Raw genomic sequence first — 22,378 nt, forward strand, 5'->3', positions numbered from 1 at the left:
TATTTAACACCCTTGGTTTGCTGTTTTTCAAGACAAAAAAATATTGCTATGCAGGGTCTGCGCTGTGACAACATGACAGAGACCCATGAGGGCACAGAAGAGACTCTCCGGGTGCCCAATTTGTTAACTTAGGCATCATTCATACATCCATGCTGTTTTCTAGATTTCATAGTCTCTCACCTCTTTATCCACATTTATTCATCTAAATGGTGTTGGGTGACAGAAATGCAAATAAAAAAAGCAAAAACAAAAACACACTGAGCCTTCTCATTTGGAACACAACCCAGTGTTAAAACAAATAAAAGAGTATTGTGGCATCTGGCTTAATTTGAACAAATACTAAAAGACTCCAAAATGCTTGCATTTCACTATAAGTCAGGGGAGGGAGAACGTTAGGCTGCAGCTGGGGATCTGGGACAGCCTGGGTCCCCAACCCTCAGTATCATCCAAGTTCATTTGTCCCCAAAGGGCAGCAAATCCAACTTCACTGGTTTTAGAGGTTTGTTTCAGAAGCCACCCCACATTTTGAAATGTAGGTAGATTTCAAAAGCTGAAATAAGCCCAGCATGCCCCAATTCTGTGCTTGTGGATGGTATCCTATCAATATGTGAATGTTATCTAACATGGACTTCCTTCCATAATCTCCCTGAAAGAACATATTTAGAAACAACAGATGTGGCTTCTAACCAGGGGCCCTATGTGAATCCCAGGTAGCAGAACTCAGCAGTGAAGTGTGGACACAGGATCGGTTGCCTGGGCACCCTGGCTTGGTCACTCAGGAGGTGTGTGATCAGCCACCCTCACTTGCTTCCACATCCTTATCTTAAAATGAGAGAATGATCATAACTTCCTCACAGAGGGTTTCAAGAATGAAATAAGTCAATACAGGTGCAGTGCTAAGAGAAGTGAGCAGTAAATATTAGTTTAGCCAATGACGTGGACACATACACAGTTGATACTAGGTAAGGCTTATTGAGTATTTAATCTGTCAGGGTTTTTTAAAGCATCCATAAAAAAAATAACAGTTTCTCTTACAATTTTGGAACTAAATGGCCACAGGCAAGAGAGTTTCACCTTGACATTTGGACATCAGCCACATACCTGCAGTACCGTTTAAGATAAAGGTGCTGAGGAAAGCAAAATATCTCCTCTGTCTACCCAACTCTGACCATAAGTGCATATATGAAACCCCCTGAATTGTGATTCAGGAACCGGACTGCATATGTGCACTCAACCTCTTTTGTATGAGTATTGATTTGAATAAATTGTTGAGATGACTTAACACATTGATTGTTCAGATTGGAATTAAACAGAGTAGCTTTGATTGATTCAACCTCACAAATTATTCCTCATGGCACCTTCCCTCAACTCTTTTCTCAACATTTACTCAATACTGAATCTCCATTCTTAGACCTACCTACTAGACTGAGATTCTCATTAGCCTAAGGAACACCCTTTCAAGGAAAAGCAGGGGTATATATTCTCCCAATATATGTACCATTCTGTTGTAATGGTACCGAAGTCCATAAAATCCTACTCACCAAAAGATAAGTGGCTTCCTCTTACTAGTATAACATAGATATTATTCCGAGGTACATGGACCAAATCAGAATTCTTTCGTGGAAGTCAGAAATGTCCTACACTGTTGGAAATTTCACCTGAGACAACCACTTCTGACTTCTTGTTCCTAGTAGTTTTGGGTCCTAGGAAACTATCTATCCCTTTGGGCCACCTATGAAACCTTTAGAACATCCATTAATTTGCTTATGGAACCAGCATCTACTGAGCATCTATTACGTCCTGAGCTCTCTTCCAGGAATGGAGGAAGCACATGGGGCCAGGCCTGTCCCCTCGGAGGACTCTGCAGTCACACAGGTGAGGCACACAGGTGAGTTGGAGTAAAGGACACAAAGTATCTGTGCACGTCAACACTCTGAAATGTGAGTTCTTCATTGATACTTCCTAACATAAGACATCATTTTCCTGTTGGTGGGACAACTGCAGGCAGTCTCCACCAGATGGCCATGGCCAGCGTGTGGAGGCAGCCGTGTAAAGAAAACATCCTCCCGGCCGCTCCCACAACCCTTCCCCACACCTCAAAGCAGCTCAGGGCCCCTCTGCAAGGAGGTTACCCTGGTGATGCCCTTGTCTCAGGTTTACAGGCAGCAACTGACAGCTCTTCCCCGGAGACAGTTTGCTGCCCTCTTGTCAAAGCAAATGAAGAAAATACCGATGCTGGCAAATGAATCTGTCTTCCTGCCACTGCCAGGAGCACCAGGGAAAAAGAATTAGGGAAGAAATCAGAGATTGTCCCAAGCACCTCACCTTGGCCTGGTGCTGGATGAGTGAGTATAGTGACCATATTTGTCCAGGGCCCGGCAGGTGATGGCCTGGGCATCGAGACACCTCATCACGGATTCAGGAGCGGAAGCTGGGGAAACCTCTTCCCTCCTCTGTGTCTTCCTCCATGACAAAAGATAATCAAACACACTTGTTGGCATCCGAGGGCAGCTACCTAGAAAACGGGCTTCTTGCCTCAATAGGCCTTGGAGCCACTGGGTGTTCATGAGCAGTGTGGCTGCCTTGCCTGTGGCTGAAGGCTCCTCCCTGTGAAAGGCCATCCGCTGGCCTGCAGCAAAGTCCCAGGTACTTGTCGAAAGCCAGCCTGGCAGGCAGCCCTGGAAAGGTGGTGATGAAAAACAGGCCTTTGAAAATGACCATTTCACAAGATAACAAATCAAGATATTGTCCATCTAAACTGAACACAATGTTGCTGGCTGGTGTGGCTTAGTGCTTGAGCAGTGACCTAGGAATCAGGAGGTCATGGTGCGATTCCCAGTCAGGTCAGGGCACATGCCCGGGTTGTAGGCTCCATCCCCAGTTGGGGGCATGCAGGAAGCAGCCAATCATTGATTCTCTCTCAGCATTGATGTTTCTCTCTCTCTCTCTCTCTCTCTCTCTCTCTCTCTCTCTCTCTCTCTCTCTCTCTCCCTCCCTTCCTCTCTGAAATAAAAATGTAAAAAAAAATAAATTTTAAAATAAATAAATAAAAATAAAATGAACACAATGCTATATCTCAATAAAACTGGAATAAAGTTTTTAAATAAAAGGAGCTCTAGCTGGTTTGACTCAGTCCCTAGAGTGTCAGCCTGAGAACTGAAGGGTCCCTGGTTTGATTCCAGTCAAGGACAAATGCCTGAGTTGCGTGCTCAATCTCCAGTAGAAGTGTGTAGGAGTCAGTCAATCAATATTCTCTCTCATCATTGATGTTTCTATCTCTTTCTCCCTCTCCCTTCCTCTCTGAAATCAGTAAAAATATGTTTTAAAAATGAATAGGTAAATAATAAAATTAAATTTAAAAGGATCCAATTGGGGATTTGGAGCCAAATGGTAAATGCCAACTTTCTCATTCTTCTACATGTGACATCAGAACTTCCAAATGGCTTCTGCAGGATACCTGTCACTCAGGGGCATGTTCTCAGCCAAAGGAAATTAAGCAGAGGGCAATAACAGTGACAGCTATTATGAGAGTATATTGCTTATTATGAGCCAGACACTGATCAGTAAGTCCTCCTGATGGAGAAAATGAGACATTTTGAGGGCTAGCAATCTGAATCTTGCCACTGCCCCTTTAATTGTCTGGTGCTGCAAGACCTGTTTATAAACCTTCCCCAGAAGAAGTTATCAGTGCTGGTGCCAGGCCAGGCCTTTGGTTGAGATCTCAAAGTCCCAACACATAGGGCTCTTTAAGAACTTGCAAAGGGGACTGGAAAATCCTTATTTGGGAGATAAAGAACTAGAAAAAAGTATACATAAGGAAAGGAGGAGGAGGAAAAGAAGGAGGAGGAGAAGAAGAAGGAGGAGGAGAGGAGGAGGGAGAGATTCCCTCTGATTTAAAGCACATATTAACACCACCTATCTGTTAGAAGGTGCCTATGTGGCTCCCATTTCATTTTTTCAAATAGCAATAATTGGAGATGATATCCGGGACACTTTTTAGCTTCGTGGCCTTGGACAAGTCACTCAGCACCTCTGCATTTCAAGTTCCTCATCTTTAAACTAGGGATGCAAACAGATCTTGCCTGCAGGGCTGTTGTGATGACGAGGTTAGTAATGCTGTGACACGCTCAGAAGAGTATCCAACACAAGGTAGGAAGCATGGGAGGCTGGTGAGGACTTCCAAGAGGAGGTGGTGTGGGAATGACGTGGATTAGTACAAAGCACAGGGCTCAGTTCTGGACAGGGAAAACCCAGTTCGGGCACAGCTTAGAGGCAGGTATGGGGAAAGCTGCTATGTCGGCTCAAATTAAGCCAGCCTGTCTGCCATGTCTGGTTCTTACAAGCAAATTTGAATTCCAGATTGAGCTGAAAGCAAAGTCTAGATTCTAAGTCGAAAACCCCACATTCGGATATCTTTATTTTTTTAATATATTTTTGCTTATTTCAGAGAGGAATGTAGAGAGATAGAAGCATCAATGACAGAGAATCACCGATTGGCTGCCTCCTGCATGCCCCACACTGGGCTCAAGCCTACAACCGGGACATGTGCCTTGACTGGGAATCCAACTGTGATCACTTGGTTCATAGGTTGATGCTCAACCACTGAGCCATGCTGGCCAGGCTGGGACATCTTTCAAACTGCATCACGTTTTACAAAAGGGTTTTACAGTTAAACCAGCTGGCAGAACAGTGTTCAGTAAAGACTAATGGCTTTCTTTGCAGCAGCATTCCTCCCTGAGAGTCATGCTTACTCTATGGGCTGCCAATGAGGTGCCATGCACAGCAGCCCCCAGCCTGGGCGACAGGACCCTCATCTACCAGGAAAACTGTCTAGAGTGCTCCCTTCTGCAAATGCCAAGACTGTGGATTCTGCATTGTCTGAATTCTTGATGCTCTGGCATCAGGGGCCTTGCTGACCTCTGGTGCTGGCTGATTCTGAAACACGGCAGCAGACTGCCCATCTTTCCTACACAAATGACCCCACCAGAGGCCACACCCCAGGAGGCAACAAGGTATTTCCAGGCCCCAATCGTCACAGGGTCGGCACCAGATAAGAGGCAGCTTCTTCCCCCTCTCCCCGCCCCTCCCCCAGAGGCCCCTGAATATATTAAAACAAGCTGGTCTTAGCGCACTTGCCCAGCCTGCCCTTTCTTTCCGGGAGGAAACCACGGGAAAGGCTGCTAACTTGGCTCCGGGTTCCTGACCACCTAGCTGCTCATGTGGCCCTGCTCTGAGTGCCCCCTCTTCTGGGAACTGTGAGTAACACAACAGCTTTTCAGTGGCAATTGCTGCTGATCACCAGGCCTGAATAATAATGAAACCTACATTTTAAAACATCGGTGTTAGCAATGAAGGCGTTTAAAGATTTCTAAGCAGAGGAGTAATGTATTAATATGTAGAAGTATTCATCCTAAGCATCACCTTCTACGTTCCAAACTCTCAGAGTAGCTCCAGTTTCCTAGAAAGCCCACAACCAACCTGAACATTTGAGAGACACCCAGAGGTCTAGAGAGCCTGAACCCCCACCCACCCAGAAGTCCTGACAAACCTAGTGAGCCTCAGAGCATAGAGTCTCTCAGAGGGATGCCCTCTTCCCCAGCCTGGATGCCCTGGGAACGTGGGTCAAACCCCCGTCACAGGAGAGGTGATGCAGGTCAGCCAGCCACCGCAGCTTCTTTGCTGAGTTTCCATCATTCTGGAAGCCCAAACCCTCAAGATTTGAGATCCACCTGAACTTTTTGATTGGAGGTATACAAGAATTTGGAAACTGGTCCTGCTTCTGAACACTGTGGCCCTTCCCCCCCGCCCCATCAGCACTATAAGGGGGGTTGAATCAGCTACATTTTAAAGTATGCCCCCTTCTCCCCCCAGCTCTGAATCCCTATAATTCTAAATCAATCCATGGAGCTACTCATTCTAGCAAACTTTATAAGCCTATAAAATGGTTCTAAGTCACAAGAGGACTGATGTAAAAATTTCCCACCGCTCAGTACTTTTTCTTCATTTTTAGACGAGGCCAGTTCTCCAAAGTGCACTTCCCTTTTGTTAGTTTCTATTAGCCCTCCTATTTATTTGTGAGCCAATAAAAATAAATATTTTACTTTGGAAAAGGAAATGTACTTTTTTTCCGAGAGCAGTGCCAACCGTCATTCCATACCTTGCCCCGTCGTTTAATGGACGGGGTTTTATCTGCGCTTGGAAAAGACATTGGGGAATTAATGACTCATGGCCCGACCAGAGCCCTTTTAGGTCAAGAGGACACCGGCTGCACCCCTCCCCCAAGGGGAGCGCTTGGCAGAACTCTGAACGGGGAGCTGTCTGACCTTTGCTTGAAAGTAAGGAAATGAATCATAGGGCTTGACCAAGACTTGCTGGGTCTGTCTCCAAATGAAGAAACAATGATAAAACTGATGGTTGCCTGATATGCAAATTGGAGCAAATCTTAGAAGACGGAAATACACCTACCTGATTATCTTCCAAAGGGAGACCTTTGCACCTGGAGAGACGGTGCTTTGCTGGCCTGCGCTGCAGACCGGAGACCTGTCCTTTCATCTCAGGCCTGCTCTCGGGTTCCTCACAGAGTAAAATGTCACAGTTTGGAGCAGGTGATATTTCGAATAAATACATTCTTTGGTCATCAAATATGGAGCTCAAAACTAAATGTTTTGCCTGGCAGGTGTGGCTCAGTGGTTGAGCGTTGACCTATGAACCAGGTTCCATTCCCTGTCAGGGCACATGCCCAGGTTGAGGGGTCCATCCCCAGTGTAGCAGCCGATTCGTTATTCTCTCTTGTCATGGACATTTCTATCTTTCTCTAACTCTCTCTTCCTCTCTGAAATCAATTACACACACACACACACACACACACACACACACACACACACACACAATCTAGGGGCCCAGTGCACAAAATCCCCTCAGCCCAACCTGCCCCCTCTCACATACTAGGAGCCCTCATAGTATATCCTACTGATGGCTTATGCCCGTTCCCCATGGGTAGGGGGGCTAAGCTGCAGTCTGGCCTCCCTTTGTGGGAGGCATACTGGCTGATCGGGGGAAGGCACCAGCCCCTTCACCCCATTGCTGTAGCCACGGCCAGTCACTGCAGCTGCCAAGGTATTTTCATCAATACGAATTCCAGTCCCTTCACCAAGAAAAAAATGACAACTTTCTTCAAGCATTTTTAAGATGTGACTTTCATATAATATGCATTTCTTTCTTTCTTTTTTCTTTCTTTCTTTCTTTCTTTCTTTCTTTCTTTCTTTCTTTCTTTCTTTCTTATCCTCACCTGAGGGTATGTTTCCATTCACTTTTAGACAATGTGGAAGAGAAAGGGAAAGACAGAGAGAAACATCAAAGTGAGAGGAACACTTTGTTTGGTTGCCTCCTGAATGAGCCCTGATTTGGGCCCGGGCCAGGGAGGAGCCTGCAACCTAGGTACATGCCCCTGATCAGAATTGAACCCAGACCTTACTGTCAGTAGGCTGAGGCATTATCCACTGAGTCAAACTGGCTACGGCAGGATATGACATTTCTTAGCCCTCCAGCAGTGGACCTTTGTTTTTTTTCCCCCAGAAGTGTGGTGGAAAAAGCCTAGATCACCTTTTTGGATTCTTATTACCCAAATTACTAATAATATTACCAGTGGCATACAGGAAGCTTAGCCAATGTGCAGTCAGAAAAGGTGTTTCCTCTATAGTTCACACCAATCGCCACTGGGCCCTGCCCAAGCCTAATGCCTCTGGCCAAAATTTTAGAACTGGGCAGGGGTTCTCCGGCTCCCTCTGATCACCAGCTCCACTCCTGCCCAGGCCTGCCCAAAACAAAAGACTCTAGAGCAGGAATGGAGCCCCAGCTCCCTGCGATTGATCGCAGGGGGTCCGCTCCTGCACTAGGCCTTATCTCACAGTGACCTGGGTGCCAGGATGTTCCTGGGACTCAGGTGCTCGGTACCTATATATGCAAATAAACCACCATATTTTGGGGGTTAATTTGCATAGTCACTCCAATTAGCTATGGGTGTAGCCAAGGTACAGTCAAGTTACATGTTTGTGTATTAGGTAAGATATATGAACCTGAATGCTCTGACCATCCTGTTCTCCCAAGAGGGACAGCCAACACCCAGGTGTTGTTACTGAAGTGTAACAAAGCTACAAAGAGTGTGATCCTTGCTCAAAGAAGCATTTGTATGAAGTGGGCGAAGGAATGACCTATGGGTCAGGGTGTTAATTGTGTCTAAGCAAGCCAATACTGGAGTGCTCAATGGCACAATTAGAAGGTGAAGAAAAAGAACAAAAGCAAAGGCAACTGACATATCTTGGCCAATGAATTGTTAATCCTGAGAAAAGTAAGAACAATAATAACTTAGTAAAGATTGGCTCCATCACTCAGCAGAGGCAGGTGGAAATGAAGGCAGCCACCTTAAGAGATGAGAACCATGTTTTTTCTAATTTCTAGGTGCTCCAGCGCTATAAAGAGTCCCCTGTGGAAATGACTAATGTTGTCGTCAAACAATGTAATTATCCTCACACTCCAGTATGGACTGCTATGTAAGTTCATTCAATGTATATGAACTGAACATCTACTTATACCTCACTGAACTAACTTAGTTTCTACACATATCACTAATTGTTGCTTTTAAGAAGTTTGCTCTCAAGTGAAGGAAACAGATAATGACAATTCACTATAATTAAAACAAAGTCACTCATTTGTGGATGATAAAGAACATTATAAACTGATGAACCAAGAGACAGATATAGAGACAGTAAAGCAACAGGCAGACTGTCAAATTACAGTGGGGAGGGGAGGAAGATCTGCGGGAGATAATAGATCAACCGAAGGACTTGTGTACATGCATATAAGTACAACCAATGGACATAAAACTCTGGGGAGAGAGGGTATGTATGCGAGGGAGGGAGGAGGGCAAAAAAAAATCAATAAAATATATTTAAAAAATAAATAAAAAATAAAAATAAAAAAACAAAGCTTGCATTCTAAAAAGTGTTAGTAAAAAAGAACAATGAGAAAAATATTCTTATCAAAGACCTTACACTGAATCTGAGATTTAAGCTCAGCTATAAAGCATGGATTAATATTTTGACAGGCAAATTCAGAGGGAAAGCATTCTGGGGAGATGGAACAGAGAGAGCAAAGGCATTCCTTACAATGGCCTACAAAATTCTTCCAAGTATGATCTCTGCTTAAATGTCCCATCCATAACTATTTACATGACATCTTCAGTGGGGGAAAGTCCCCGAACACACCATGGCGTCCTTACATCCTTTCTGTCCAGCTCCATGGAGGAGGGAACCTGCTGCCTCTCCCGATAAGTGTGTCACCACTTAGTCAGCCTCGTAAGCCATCTCTCAGACCTTCAGAAAACAAGATGCCACTACATTGTGGGGTCAGTGCTTTATGGGTCAGGGATTAGTGCCTCAATTTCAAGCTTGAGGATCCTGAGAGAGTGTGTTTCAGAAGGTCTATTGTGGCATTACCTGAATGAGCAATCACAAAGATAAGTGATTCAGATGTAGGTTCCGTGAATGCAGCTCAGACAAGCAGACTCCGTCAGGGTCATGCCTGCTCCCTCCGGGGCTGCTATCTGTACAAGTCTCATCTATGAGTTAACCAATAACATCCTTCTAGGGAAATAGGTCATGTCTATGGCATATTGCAATAGAATTGGGGAAAGGTTTTGAGATAGTTTTGTTTAACTGGGAGATCAATACTTTCATGTCCTTTGAATTTTTAGTGCTCTCTTAAGTTTTTCAAAAATTCCTAAATATATTAAAAAGATTTTTTAAATATATAACCTGTAAACTGTGGCTATATCTGAAGGGAGTGAGTATGGGGTAATTCCACTTTGTTATTTTCTACATTTTTAATTGTCTGAATTCCTTTCGGAGTAAATATATTTTTTAAGGAATACATATATTTTTCATAATTAGGAAGAGTAACCTTCACAGATTGAAAACTTGGTCATTTTTGTCCTATAGAAAGTAAGCTCTTTGGCAATCTCTCAGTGAATGTGTATTATATATACATTTTCTGCCTAACCCTGATACCATGCACTAATAAAATTTTGATTAAAGAAAAGAATCAGGAAGTAAATAACATCTGTCTCTCAGCACCAGGAACACTGTAGAAAGGCCTGCCCATCACTGTATTGTCATGGTTACACACAGAGCCCTGCCCCTCATCCACTCCAGCAAGCAGCATTTGCTCCTTTCTCATCTCCCTGAGAGTATTTGGTGGCCTAGCAACCCTGACCGTAGACACTTTACACTCTGAGTCCACTGCCATGAGTGGTGCAGGGCGGTCAGATCTGGAGTGAATTGGAGCACATCTCAAGGGATTTGCCATCACCACATCCTGCCCACTGCCACCCTGGAGGTGTCCTGTCCCCTGGGGAGATTTAAAAGAGCTCACCTCCATGCCGAGACCGGTTTGGCTCAATGGATAGAGTGTCGGCTTGGGGACTGAAGGGTCCCAGGTTCAATTCCGGTCGGGGGCATGTACAATACATTGGTTGCGGGCATATCCCCAGTGGGGGATGTGCAAGAGGCAGCTGGTCGATGACTCTCTCTCATCGATGTTTCTAACTCTCTATCTCTCTCCCTTCCTCTCTGTACAAAATCAATAAAATATATTTAAAAAAAAAAAGAGCTCACCTCCTGAGCCTGGTTGATTGCTTTGTCAAAGAGATGGCTGAGCCCTAGCAAGTGAGCTATTTTTATTCAAAACCTGGGATCACAAATAAGCTAAACCTGGTTGGAAAATTGTGTCCAGAGAAAGGGAAAAGAGCTTAATTTTTTTTTTTCTTCTGGTAACTGAGATGGAAAGTTCTTACAGCCTTGGAGGGGTCTGGAAGGGCAGTGCCGCATGGTTCCATCAGTGGCACCCACTTAGTACCCCTGTGGGAGAAATAACTCATGAAAGATTAGGCAGCAGCCACCCACCCACACCATCACGTCCACACCTTGCCATCTGAGCTGCATCTGAGGCTGAGGGCCATCCAGCTGGACTGAGAATAACCCAAAGAAGAGTCGAGGGGAGACACTCAGTGTCCTGGTCTCTGGAATGTTCCTTGGTTTACCCATTTCTAAATCATCTAATGCTGAACAACCACAGCCCATGGTGACGAACTCCAGCCCCTATGGCTTTGGGTATAAAAAAACAGAAACACCCTTAAGCACCTAAGAAGGAATAATAATTAACTCTTTACCCAACCACATTTACAGCTCCCTCAGATCCTCCTCACCCACCTGTGTTGACAAGCTCCCATGGCCTCACCTGTCCACTAAAGCATGAACAATGTAGCAACTATCAGGGTTTGTGTCCTTTTAGGTGATGGTTTAGGAGTGTTGTTTTGTTTTCCATTACAGTGGACATTCAATATTATACTAGTTTCAGGTGTACAACACGGTGGTCAGTTATTTATATAACTTAGTAGGAAGTGATCTCCCCATAAGTCTAGCTCCCACGCCCCGACACCAAACATAGCAACGACAACATTATCTGGTCCAACGGACAGCCTGCAGCTGTCTTGGAGGTTAGGAGGCCTGAAGGTGGAAGCGAGCATGGTCCCAACACACCAAATGGGAACCCACACTGCTGTCCTGGGAAAACCACAGACCAAATCTTGGAGAAGGTGAAGAATGAATGAAATGTGGCCACTTAGTTCAAATTTCCCCACCTCGTTACTGCAGTACTAAGGTCATACTTGACTAAGAAGCATGGGAAATGATGACTGTGCCATTTCTATTTTATTGAGTTCTGATGAACTGAAGTGTATGGGCTGGAACAGAATCCTGAAGCTGCTGCCCAGTGTCCTGACATTCACCTCCACGCACTGTTCTCTACTTTCTGTTCCTTTTTCTACTTAATTAGCATCATCTCCTTCGTCTTCACCCAGTGACTTCCCGTTTCCTCAACCCTTCTTTGGGGAAACATATTTTGTGTTCGTGAATGAAACTTATTGGTACAAGAAACTTTCCCTTTCCCTCTAAGTTATAAAATTACAAGCCAGATACTGTTAAGGGGAGGTTATTGCTGATATTGTCTTAGGCTCAAAACTGAAGGTAAATCCATGTGTGTGTTTAAGGTAATCAGGACTACCCAGAAAGAAGGGCAGCTGCCGCTGCTTTACTCACAAGACCTCCTCCAACCACGATCGCTGAGCCCACTGTCTTGGGAAGCCTATGTCAGAGCAGTTGATCCATGAATGGGGGGCTCCTTGCCCAGATGTCCACACCACACAATGACTGCCTTCCTTCCTTCACGTTCTCCATTAGCCTACCCTCATTCCCTCTTCCTTCTTGGAAATCCCAATACTTTCTGGGCACCCAAGAGTCCTTATTCCCTCTTGTCCTGTGTCTTCACCCACCTCTCGCCCACTCTCTTCCCTGCAAGCCCAGTGACGAAGATGCTGGGCTCCAGGTGAAACACAACCCCACCTGGGTGTTCTAGGAAGAAGAGAAGAAAGTGGGAGGTGCTGGATTGCTGATTCACATGGCAATGTGAGTGCCTTAGCTCAGCCCGCCATAATAGAAGACCACAGACTGGACCTAAATAGCAGATTTATTTTCTCACAGTTCTAGGGGCTACAAGTCCCAGATCAAGGTGTCAGGATTGCTTACTGGTAAGGCTTGTAAAACAGCTGCCTTCTCACTGGTCCTCACATGGCCTCTCCTACACGTTCGCATGGAGAGTGACCTCTGGGGAGTCCTTTTCTTCTTATCAGTCCTATTAGATTAGGGCCCACCCTTATGACCTCAGTTAACCTTAATCACCTCCCTCAAGGCCCTAACTCCAAATACAGTCATTGGGGGTTAGGGCTTCAAATGTATGACTTGGGGGGTGGGGCACAATTCAGTTCATAATGGTGAGTGAAGGGTCAAGGTGGGGAGGCTTCAAGAGTCACATGATGGCTGACTAATAAGAAGGATGATGACGATGATGGTTATAGTGAAAGGCATGAGTGTGGTGAATGTTTATGGATATTAGATAAGCAACAAAATTAAGAGAAAAACATATCTTAGATCTAGCCATGTGGGATTGAGACCAGTATTTTTTTTATAACCATTTGCTGAAAATTGGACAGCAATTTGAAAATGAAGAGTATAAAGTGCCCTTAGAGTGTAAACCACACTAACACTACTGTTCACTTTACTTCTTAAGTCCCAGAATATCACTTGATGGACTAAATGAAATATTGAAAGAATTAAGTCCCTGGAAGAGACTGCTAGTAAAAAAAAAACAAAAAACCTAGAAACAAAAGAGAAAGTCTAGCCTAAACCGGTTTGGCTCAGTGGAGAGTGTGTCAGCCTGAGAACTGAAAGGTCCCAGGGTCGATTCTGGTCAAGGGCATGTACCTTGGTTGCGGGCACATCCCCAGTAGGGGGTGTGCAAGAGGCAGGTGATAGATGTTTCTAACTCTCTACCTCTCTCCCTTCCTCTCACAAGAAATCAATAAAATATATTTTAAGAGAGAGAGAGAGAGAGAGAGGGAGGGAGGGAGAGAGAGAGAGAGAGAGAGAGAGAGAGAGAGAGAGAGAGAGAGAGAGAGAGTCTAATGTGGTAGTGTTTATCTAAGTACTACCTAATGGAGAGAGTATTATAGCTAATAAAAGTCTTCTATTTCATTCATTCCATTCATTCATTCACTCACTCTTTCCATGATATTGATGAATTGCTGGTGGTGATGAAATCAACAAATGAAATCAGGTTGGCTTTTAGCACGATGACTGATTGCCCTGTAGGAAAAGGGTGAAATGGGGAAATACTGGGCAGGAAGAAGAGCCAGATGCTGCTGCAGTAACCCTGGTCAGAAATACTGAGGATCTGGACCACCTGCTGGTTCAGATAAGGCAAACTCAAGGGATAGATATCTGAGAGGCACAGTGGGCTCCTTTGTAAAGATAATTCTTATAACCATGAAGAGAAACTCAAACTGTTGGTACATCAAGGAAATACTTCTTAAGATCAAGGTTATAAAAATGGCAGTTAAAATGAATGAGTACTTAGCATATGGATTTACATTCTGCATCTTTGTAGCAAGGCAAGGAGAGTCAGCATTAAGCAGGAGTATGCACTCAAATGTAAGCGCTCCCTCACTAGTTGTGTGGCCTCAGGAAAGTTCTTAACATCTCTGTGCTCAGTTTCGTTGACCTCATCATTTTTGTTTATAGTACATTCTTTCTTTGACCTTAAGATCAGAAAGCAGATATGCCCAACTATCGATACTAACTTATGCTGTAACTTTTCATTTTTAATCTGTGTCATCCGAGGGCATAGGTCAGATCCTGGCACATTCTAAGACATGAAATGTGACGTAGTTTAAAAGTCAGGTGATGGCTTCTCCCAACCACACCCCAGCATTGCCCGTACCTGCCACTCGGATACCGCCCATCACTTATACCAGCTATTTCTCAAGTATTCCTAATAACCACTCCTGGTGGGCAATTTAGAATGTTACTGCATGAACATCAGTTTACATTGTTAAAGCTTATTAGATTACATGGTGTTATTTGCTTAGTATTTATATTTTGTTTCAGGTTTTTTTCCATCACATTTAATATTTTAAAGCATAATTAATTACATTTAATTTGATTTTTAGTATATTTTAAATTATCATGAAACCTGATCTGTCCTGTTGGGTTTTGTTTTGTTTTTTTATTTCAATGATACAGATAAATTATTTTGGGTTTCTTTCTCACTCAAATTTTCAACCTCTTTTTTTATAAATGAGGACCTTTCCAAGCCTAGGTTGGAACCCCTCCTCCAACCCTTCATGCTGTTAGGGGTCAGTAAGTCACAGTCCTGTCATTCTTCCCCTTCCTCTTGCTCAAAGAGACTTGGTAAGTGAATCTACTGGTAGTTTTTTACTAATAGCTATTATTACTTTATGGAGAACTGATTTTCACAATTTTTTTCCAATTACAGTTGACATTCATTTTTATTGTGCATTAGTTTCAAGTGTACAGCAGGTGGTTAGACAATCACATACTTTACCATGTGCTCCCCTGATATTTCTTCACAAATTTTTAATTGCAATTTTCTCCAAGGACTAAAAGTCCAAAATAACATGGAGAGAAATATGAAAGTGCTTGCATAACTAGGGCCAAAGTCTAAATTGGATTGAATAATTAAATAGGTCTAACTCAGGTAAACATTAACTAAGTAGGGTAGACATCTGCAGTAGACAGCATAAATACTTAAAGGATGAAGTCATCCAGAGTAGAGGAATTATAAATATATATAGATCACCAGAAACAAAGAAAATTGAGATTCAAATATAGACTAATATAGTAATATTAAAGCTGATAGAATTATCAAACTAACTGAACATATGGACAAAAGGTAATTTTTCAAAACAGAGTAAGGATAGGATTCAGGAGGAGGTCTATCATGGTGCAGACCATCAGTGTTTCCTGATAATGTTTATATATTTTTTAAAAATATATATCATCAGAAGGGAGGCAGACACCTTTATTCTCATTCCAAGGTCAGGAGACTGAGGTTTGGAAAAGCAAGCAACTTTTCCAAATCATACAAATGGTAAGAGGCAAAGAGAAGAGAGCAGGCACTGGAACTCAGAGCCTGTGCATTTGATGTCAATCAGTCACCACCACTCTGCCTCCTGAATGCCAGGACCTCAAATATGCTGATCCCTTTCAACTGCAATAAGTCCCCCTTAATCGTCATTCTGTGTGCAAGACCCCTCACTGTTCAGGCAGCATTCTACTTTGACTCCCTGTCCTCGGTGCTAACCTGATGCAGTGAGGGACAGATAACTGTTCAATAAATATGCTAAAAAGGAAGAAAGGTGTGCCAATACAGGCTTTATGGGCCTCACCCACCAGGGAGAGAGATTTAAAGAGAAATGGCTCTATGTGTATTGGAGTGAATTACATTTTACAACAGCCACTGTGTGTGACAGCCGGGACAACAGCTCAGTAGTGGTACAGAGGACACAAGACACACATCTTTTTCCCTAGAACTATAGTCAATGTCATGAATGGCCACGGACAGAAATCATAAGCAAATATATATATATATATATATATATATATATATATATATATATATATATATATGTGTGTGTGTGTGTGTGTGTGTGTGTGTGTGTGTGTGTGTGTGTATGTAGCCTTCCAAATTTTATTTATATATATATATATATATATATATATATATATATATATAAAATTTGGAAGGCTAATTATTGTCTAAAATTTATAATATAAGTCTACATCCTCATTTTTACCAAGAAAGATGCTCAGGCCCAAGCTTTGCAGAACCTGCCAGCTCTCGCTCAGGTGGTCCATGTTGACAACACCCAGGGCAAGCAGGCCAAGCAGCTGTCACATTTCCATCATGTCACTGGCCTTGCAGAAGCATGAGCTCCACCAGGTCCCCACCATGCAGCAAGGCCCAGGGCTGACAGCTTTGTCCCAGCGGCTCCACCAGGGGAATGTACGGCAGACATGCACACCAATAAATAAACCTCAGGCTCCATGTCCTATTTTTATACAAAACCAACAACTTCTTCTTTCCTTTTATCCCTTGGGTAGTGTTGGTGCCACTCCACCTGAGCACAGGTCTATCCTGGCTCCTTCATGGTCGGGCCATTGAGTTGCTGTTACAGCCCTGCCAAGAAGTTCAGTTGGTTACAGTGTCATCCGGATATGCCAAGGCTGTGGGTTTGATCACATACAGGGCACATACAGAAAGAAGCCAATAAATGCATAAGTAAGTGGGACAACAAATCAATTTCCTCTCTCTCTAAAATCAATCAACAAGTAAATTATCTAAAATAAAGAGCTGCTGTTCCCTTTCTGCTGGACCTCGCGGACCCCAGGTGCTGCTAAGCTGACTTGTCTGTTTCCTCGCTGTCCTTGTACTTTGGTCCTACTTCCCGGCAGGGCTGTTTTTCTTTGCTTATGTCTACTTTTTGCTAAAGCACTCTTACAACTGGGCAAGCTTTTATTGGTTTGTTTTCCTCCCACTATAAGTAGCAGAACCTAGATAAGAATTCAAGTTTTTTAATCATTGCACACTTGTTCTATTTTATTACCAAGTTCCATGATACATTACACAGACTTGGTAAAGAATATAATCCGCAAATATTTACTGAGTATGGGCTCAAGGATCTTTCACTCTAGGGGGTAAAGTAGACACCAGGAAGGAGATCACAGTAGCATGTGTAAAATCACATGTTGGGAAAAGCACAGAATGTTTTAGGAATGAGCACCCAAGGTGTGTTTCTAACCGATCTGGAGAAAGAGGGAGGGCTAGCCCAGAGCAAGGATGTTTGGGGAGATACCTTCCACCAGAGGGAACATTATGGATGAAAAGAGGGGAAAGAGCGCCCAAAGCACTCAGGGGAGCTGGGATGTCCACTCTGACGGTGTTGAGGTGCTCACCAGAGCAAAGACAGGAGTTTTATGCCGATGGCAATAGGGACCACAGGGAGGAATTCAGAAATTTAAAAACAGACTCAAATACTTATTCTGCAGAAGGAGATGGGTGTATAGAAATGATGAGGACATAGTCCCTGGCTCCGAGGAACTCATCACCTCCTGGGAGAGGCAGATGTCTGAGCAAGTCATCACAGAACAATGTGGTTAGTTCTAAATATAGCACACACAAAGGCCTGAGGGACTCAGAGGAGGAAGCCATTGGCACTCCCCGAGAGTAGAAAGAAAGGCTTTGTGTAGGTGACAGTTGAGCAAGATGACAGATGAGTGGGTGGCAACCAGTCCAACCAGGGGGGGTGGACCCTTGGGTGGGACCAGGAAGGCCTCCTCCAATTCATTACCTAATATTAAATTAACTAAACATTTGCCGCTGTCTTCAGCCTTGGGGTTTTGTGTTGGAGATAAGGAGGGTAATGTTGGAACTTCCAGCTCCTTTCTCAAGGACATGGACTGCTTGCTGATAAAGAACATCCTATCTGGTGCATCCCGGACACAAAAGGGGTTGTTATTCAGAAGGATTTGCACGACCAGAGAGCTCTGCTCATTTCTGGAGGTCATCCTCTCAGAACCAGAAGCAAGTAGGACTAGTGTGGGTGGACCTGGGTAGCACATCTGCACCCACCCTGGTCCGCCTGACACCTTGATTCAGAATGAAGTTTCTGAGTCACATGATCAGACAGAATCTTCTTTCTCTTTAGCAGCACCAAGCATGGCAAAGGATTCAACTGGAAAGAATACACACTTACTTAGCCCAACACGTAAGTGCATCACTGAAGCACAGGAAATCGTGGGATTCGGGATCTTCAGTGTTTTCAATCACGTAAGCATGAAAGTTTCCCTCCATGCTGAGGAGCAAGTATGTTCTGGAGCAAGTATGGTCAAGAGGGAGTGAAGAACCAGATCAGCACCATTCTAAGTCTGTGCGGTGGGAGCTGTGGAAATGTTGAAATGGGAACTGTGACAATAAAGGGGTGGGCAGTAATTCACCAGGTAAATAAGAAAGAAAAAAAAAACATGTAGGAATAGCAATATTAATAAAAGTTAATAGGCCTAAACCGGTTTGGCTCATTGGATAGAGCGTCAGCCTGCGGACTGAAAGGTCCCAGGTTTGATTATGGTCAAGGGCATGTACCTTGGTTGCGGATACATCCCCAGTAGGGGATGTGCAAGAGGTAGCTAATCAATGATTCTCATCGATGTTTCTAACTCTCTATCCCTCTCTCTTCCTCTCTGTAAAAAAATCAATAAAATGTTATTTTTTAAAAACCTTATTAAAAAATAATAATAATAAAAGTTAATAGGACATTTAATACAAAAGATTATTTGGTACTAATAAAAAACTGACAAAGATGATAAATAATAGCAGTAAATATATATGATAAAAGCTCATATTCTATATATAGGTAAATGTATTTTTCTCATATCTGTAAAACTCGTATTCTTATGTTTAAGCTAGTTTTTTAAACATTGATGTTAATTTTCATAAATTGTCAAAGAAGCTAAAATAAAATGTTCCTTATCCTATCATTCCACATGACAGCAGTGTCTCAAGGTTATTATTTGAAATTGTGTTTGCCATTGACCTTTTTCGTCCAGTCACCCTAGGCTGTTCTCTATTTGAAACTCTGCATCCTAAGATAAAAGCCGGTATCCTTTAGGAACTGATGTAACACACCAGCACCAATCACACAATTAAATGACTGGGACAAACAATAAGAATAAAATGCCGACCCTGTCAACTCGGACTTTAAGAGTTTCCTGACAACAGAAGGCGGTGAAGGTTGCGCATCTCTGCACTTAAAACACGAACCTGCATAAATCCAAGGAATGAAAATGCGGGATGTCCAAAAGAAATGTATACACACTTTAACAGCTGATAGCTCAATTTTGGAAAGAAATTGTATTTTAATAAGCAATGCCTTTAAAATTATTCAAAGTGTGTGTGTATATATATTTGGGGGGAGGGGACACCCCATATATTAAAAAATAATAATAATAATAATTCTCTCAGAAGGGCTCCAGTCAGCAAGCTGCATGGTGCAGACACCGTGAGCTAGGATATCCATGAATAAGTAATTAGGTTTGTTCCAAAAATTGGCTGAAGTTTTTCTTGAGTGTGGTTTTTCTTTTTAAAACCATTCCTTTACTAATATGACCCCCTGGCTCATATCAAATTGCAAACATAAATTCAACAAACAGCCACAGTGGTTTCAAAAAGGAGTGGGAGGTATGGCATACTTGCCTGCTTCACTAAATAAACTTGGATGCTTGCCTCTGACCCTGGAGGATTCCATTGTAAATTGCTACCTTCACAACAAACATTAACCCCCTTTTTATTTTATCTGTCTCCAGCAGAACAAGAAGAAAAGAAAAAAAACATAAAACCAACTTCTTATGTTACGCTTATTGGTTTGGTATAAGAATAAGCAAAATTATAGAATTTTTATAAATGTTTAATAAAAAGTATCCTTATAGCTGAACAATGAACAATTGTTTTTATTTTGTATATCTTTCCATCTTCTTGTCTACATATAGTTTTAAGCATAATATAAATGCAAGTGTATATTATGCTAGATTCCTCTTGCCCTGGAGGTGGCTTCCAGGAGTGTTTAGGGCTACTAACTCCTCATTTACTCAACATCCAAGAAGAGATAACTTCTGGTCTTTATCGGGCTGACTCAACTCTTGCACCATAACAAAACCACGTGCTGAATCAGCAGGCCAGATCCAGAGAATCAAGCAAAGGAAAAAGAGAGCCACTCATTCAGAAACCGGCTAAAATGAAAAGGGGGTACTGTAACCTGACTAAAAGAAAACTGGAGCACTAAACAAAGGGGAATTTATTCCATATTAAGAGAAATTCCAGGCTGTCAGTGCTGACTGTGGGGGCCGGGACTGAAAATTTGCTCCTTTTGGTGGATCATGTTTTAAATGTTTGTGCTAGAGTGCAGGTAAGGTTTTCTGTGAGATCTCAGGGAAGATACACAGGCTCTACCTGCCCCTTGTTTGTGTAAGGTTAGGACTCTGCAATGATGAATATTTTTGGAAATAATAGTAAGCATTTACTGTTTGAAACCAATCGGGATCCAACCTTGGATGTTGGGTGAGGTCAATCCCAACAACATGGTTTTTCTATCAGAAAGGAGAATGAATGAAGAGTTGGTGGTTGAGTAGGTAACTGATCTCTCCAAATTCATTCACTAAATGACTGAGAAAGACAATAAAAATGGCCTCGGACAGCAGCTGGAGGAAGACAAATACGCAAAGATTATGTGGGAAGAGCCAGAACTCTTGGAAAAGGTCTTCTAGGCAAGAGACAATAAGAAATATGCCCATTTTGCCTTAATAATTTACCCATTAGTATTCCCACCCTCCTTTTTATATGTAGAGATCTGCGACTTAAATAAACAATGATTGAAATGCTGTCAGGCAGTGAGATAATTCTTTATTTGTTCCCCAGGACAATGGGGAGCTCATTTTCACAGGAAGGAGTCTTTGCGTTGCCAACAACATAGAAAACCCAAGAGCCAAGACTTTCTCAAGAAAGACCTTCCAGAGCAAATCCAAACCACTGAAGTTTCACCATCAAAAGGGACACAGAACACCAGCATTTTCTGTTTCCTCATTCTACAAGAGCCATCTCCTTCCTGTTTCCAAAATGTGTCAAAAGTTAAAACTGGTTGCTTAAATATTGATTTTTTTAAAGCATGTGAGCAAACACACTAAGTTAAGAAGAGTGTTCTTATAAGAGGTCATTCAAAAAACTCCAGAATACACGTTTCAAAGTCAAAAAGAACAAATCCTGTCTCTGCAGCTCATGGCTGTGTGACCCAGAGCGAACTGCCTGACCTCTCTGTCCCATTCTCTTAAAAAGACGGTGAGAATATCCTCCCATTAGGATTGCATTGAAAACCAATTGAAATAATACTTATAAGCCACATAGCTAGTGCCTACAAAAAATCAGTCAATACTTTGGCTATATTGTAATTATGACAACACCTTGACCACCTGTCTCTCAGTGTGGTTGCTGAAAAAGCAAGGTGCACCCTTGTCCTGCCACCCTCGCAGCTCAAAGAAACCATAACACCTCACCTCCTCTTACTCCAACAGATGACAGATTTTTGTTCTGAGAAAGATTTTTGTTCCCGGGTGAAAGTGGAAGGCATGTTCTTTTCTCTTGAAGACCTTTACCTCTACACTCGTACGAGGCCAAGGAAGACTTGACCACAAAGCAGTAAAACCAAAGACAAGACCTCAATATGCTACCGATGTTGGGGAGAAAGGAAAGGAAGAGCAAGGGACCCTCCACAACATTGTCACCAACCAATCTGGAAACACCCACCTCTAAACATCTTACTAAGTTCACAATGTGTGTCCTTTCTGAACAGGTAGACTGTTTCTCCCAGTTTAGTATGCTGCATATGACTAAAAGACATGTGCTGACTCAGATGAAGCATTGGGACCTACAATATTACAGGAGTCCCAAAGATATACTAGTAAGATCAAAGTAACTCAAGAACAATGCAACATAACTGCCAAATCTGTGAATAGCCAGCCTGAAACAGCTTGTTAATTCATGGAATCAATATTTACCTGCAGAGCAAGAACCAGCTGGAATGATTCCAGGCTTCCTCAGCCTCCAAGTGAATTTAAAATAAATGCCAGACTTCTCTGGAAGGAATTTCAAAACACCTCATTTATTGAGAAATTACTTACTTACCTGCCCTCCAGGCACAGCTATGAAGACCACAGAGTTCATGAGAGCCAGGGTTTTGTTGTTTTTGGTTTGGGGTTTGTTGTTGTTGTTGTTGTTTGTTTGTTTGTTGTGTTTATAGAGAAAACATCTCTGGAGAGATTGATAATTTCATTTTGTTTTCATAATAATTCATCTTCAAAATATC

At 42.8% G+C, this 22,378-nt stretch overlaps 1 long non-coding RNA gene across 2 annotated transcripts; it reads right to left on the reverse strand.

The window, feature by feature from the left end:
- Positions 1 to 963: 963 nt before the first annotated feature.
- On the reverse strand, positions 964 to 22,259 carry LOC118707443. Of its 2 annotated transcripts, XR_004984282.2 has the most exons (3): positions 22,198 to 22,259; positions 20,544 to 20,609; positions 964 to 2,678 (listed from the first exon to the last, which is right to left on the reverse strand). It is a non-coding gene; the product is annotated as an uncharacterized LOC118707443 (long non-coding RNA). The 2 variants fall into 2 exon arrangements; XR_004984283.2 differs by lacking the exons at positions 964 to 2,678; positions 22,198 to 22,259 and adding an exon at positions 17,053 to 18,432 and having other exon boundaries at positions 20,544 to 21,590.
- Positions 22,260 to 22,378: the final 119 nt, after the last annotated feature.

The sequence above is a fragment of the Pipistrellus kuhlii genome, unplaced genomic scaffold (assembly GCF_014108245.1).
Source record: "Pipistrellus kuhlii isolate mPipKuh1 unplaced genomic scaffold, mPipKuh1.p scaffold_m20_p_6, whole genome shotgun sequence".
In the NCBI taxonomy this organism is placed as follows: domain Eukaryota; kingdom Metazoa; phylum Chordata; class Mammalia; order Chiroptera; family Vespertilionidae; genus Pipistrellus; species Pipistrellus kuhlii.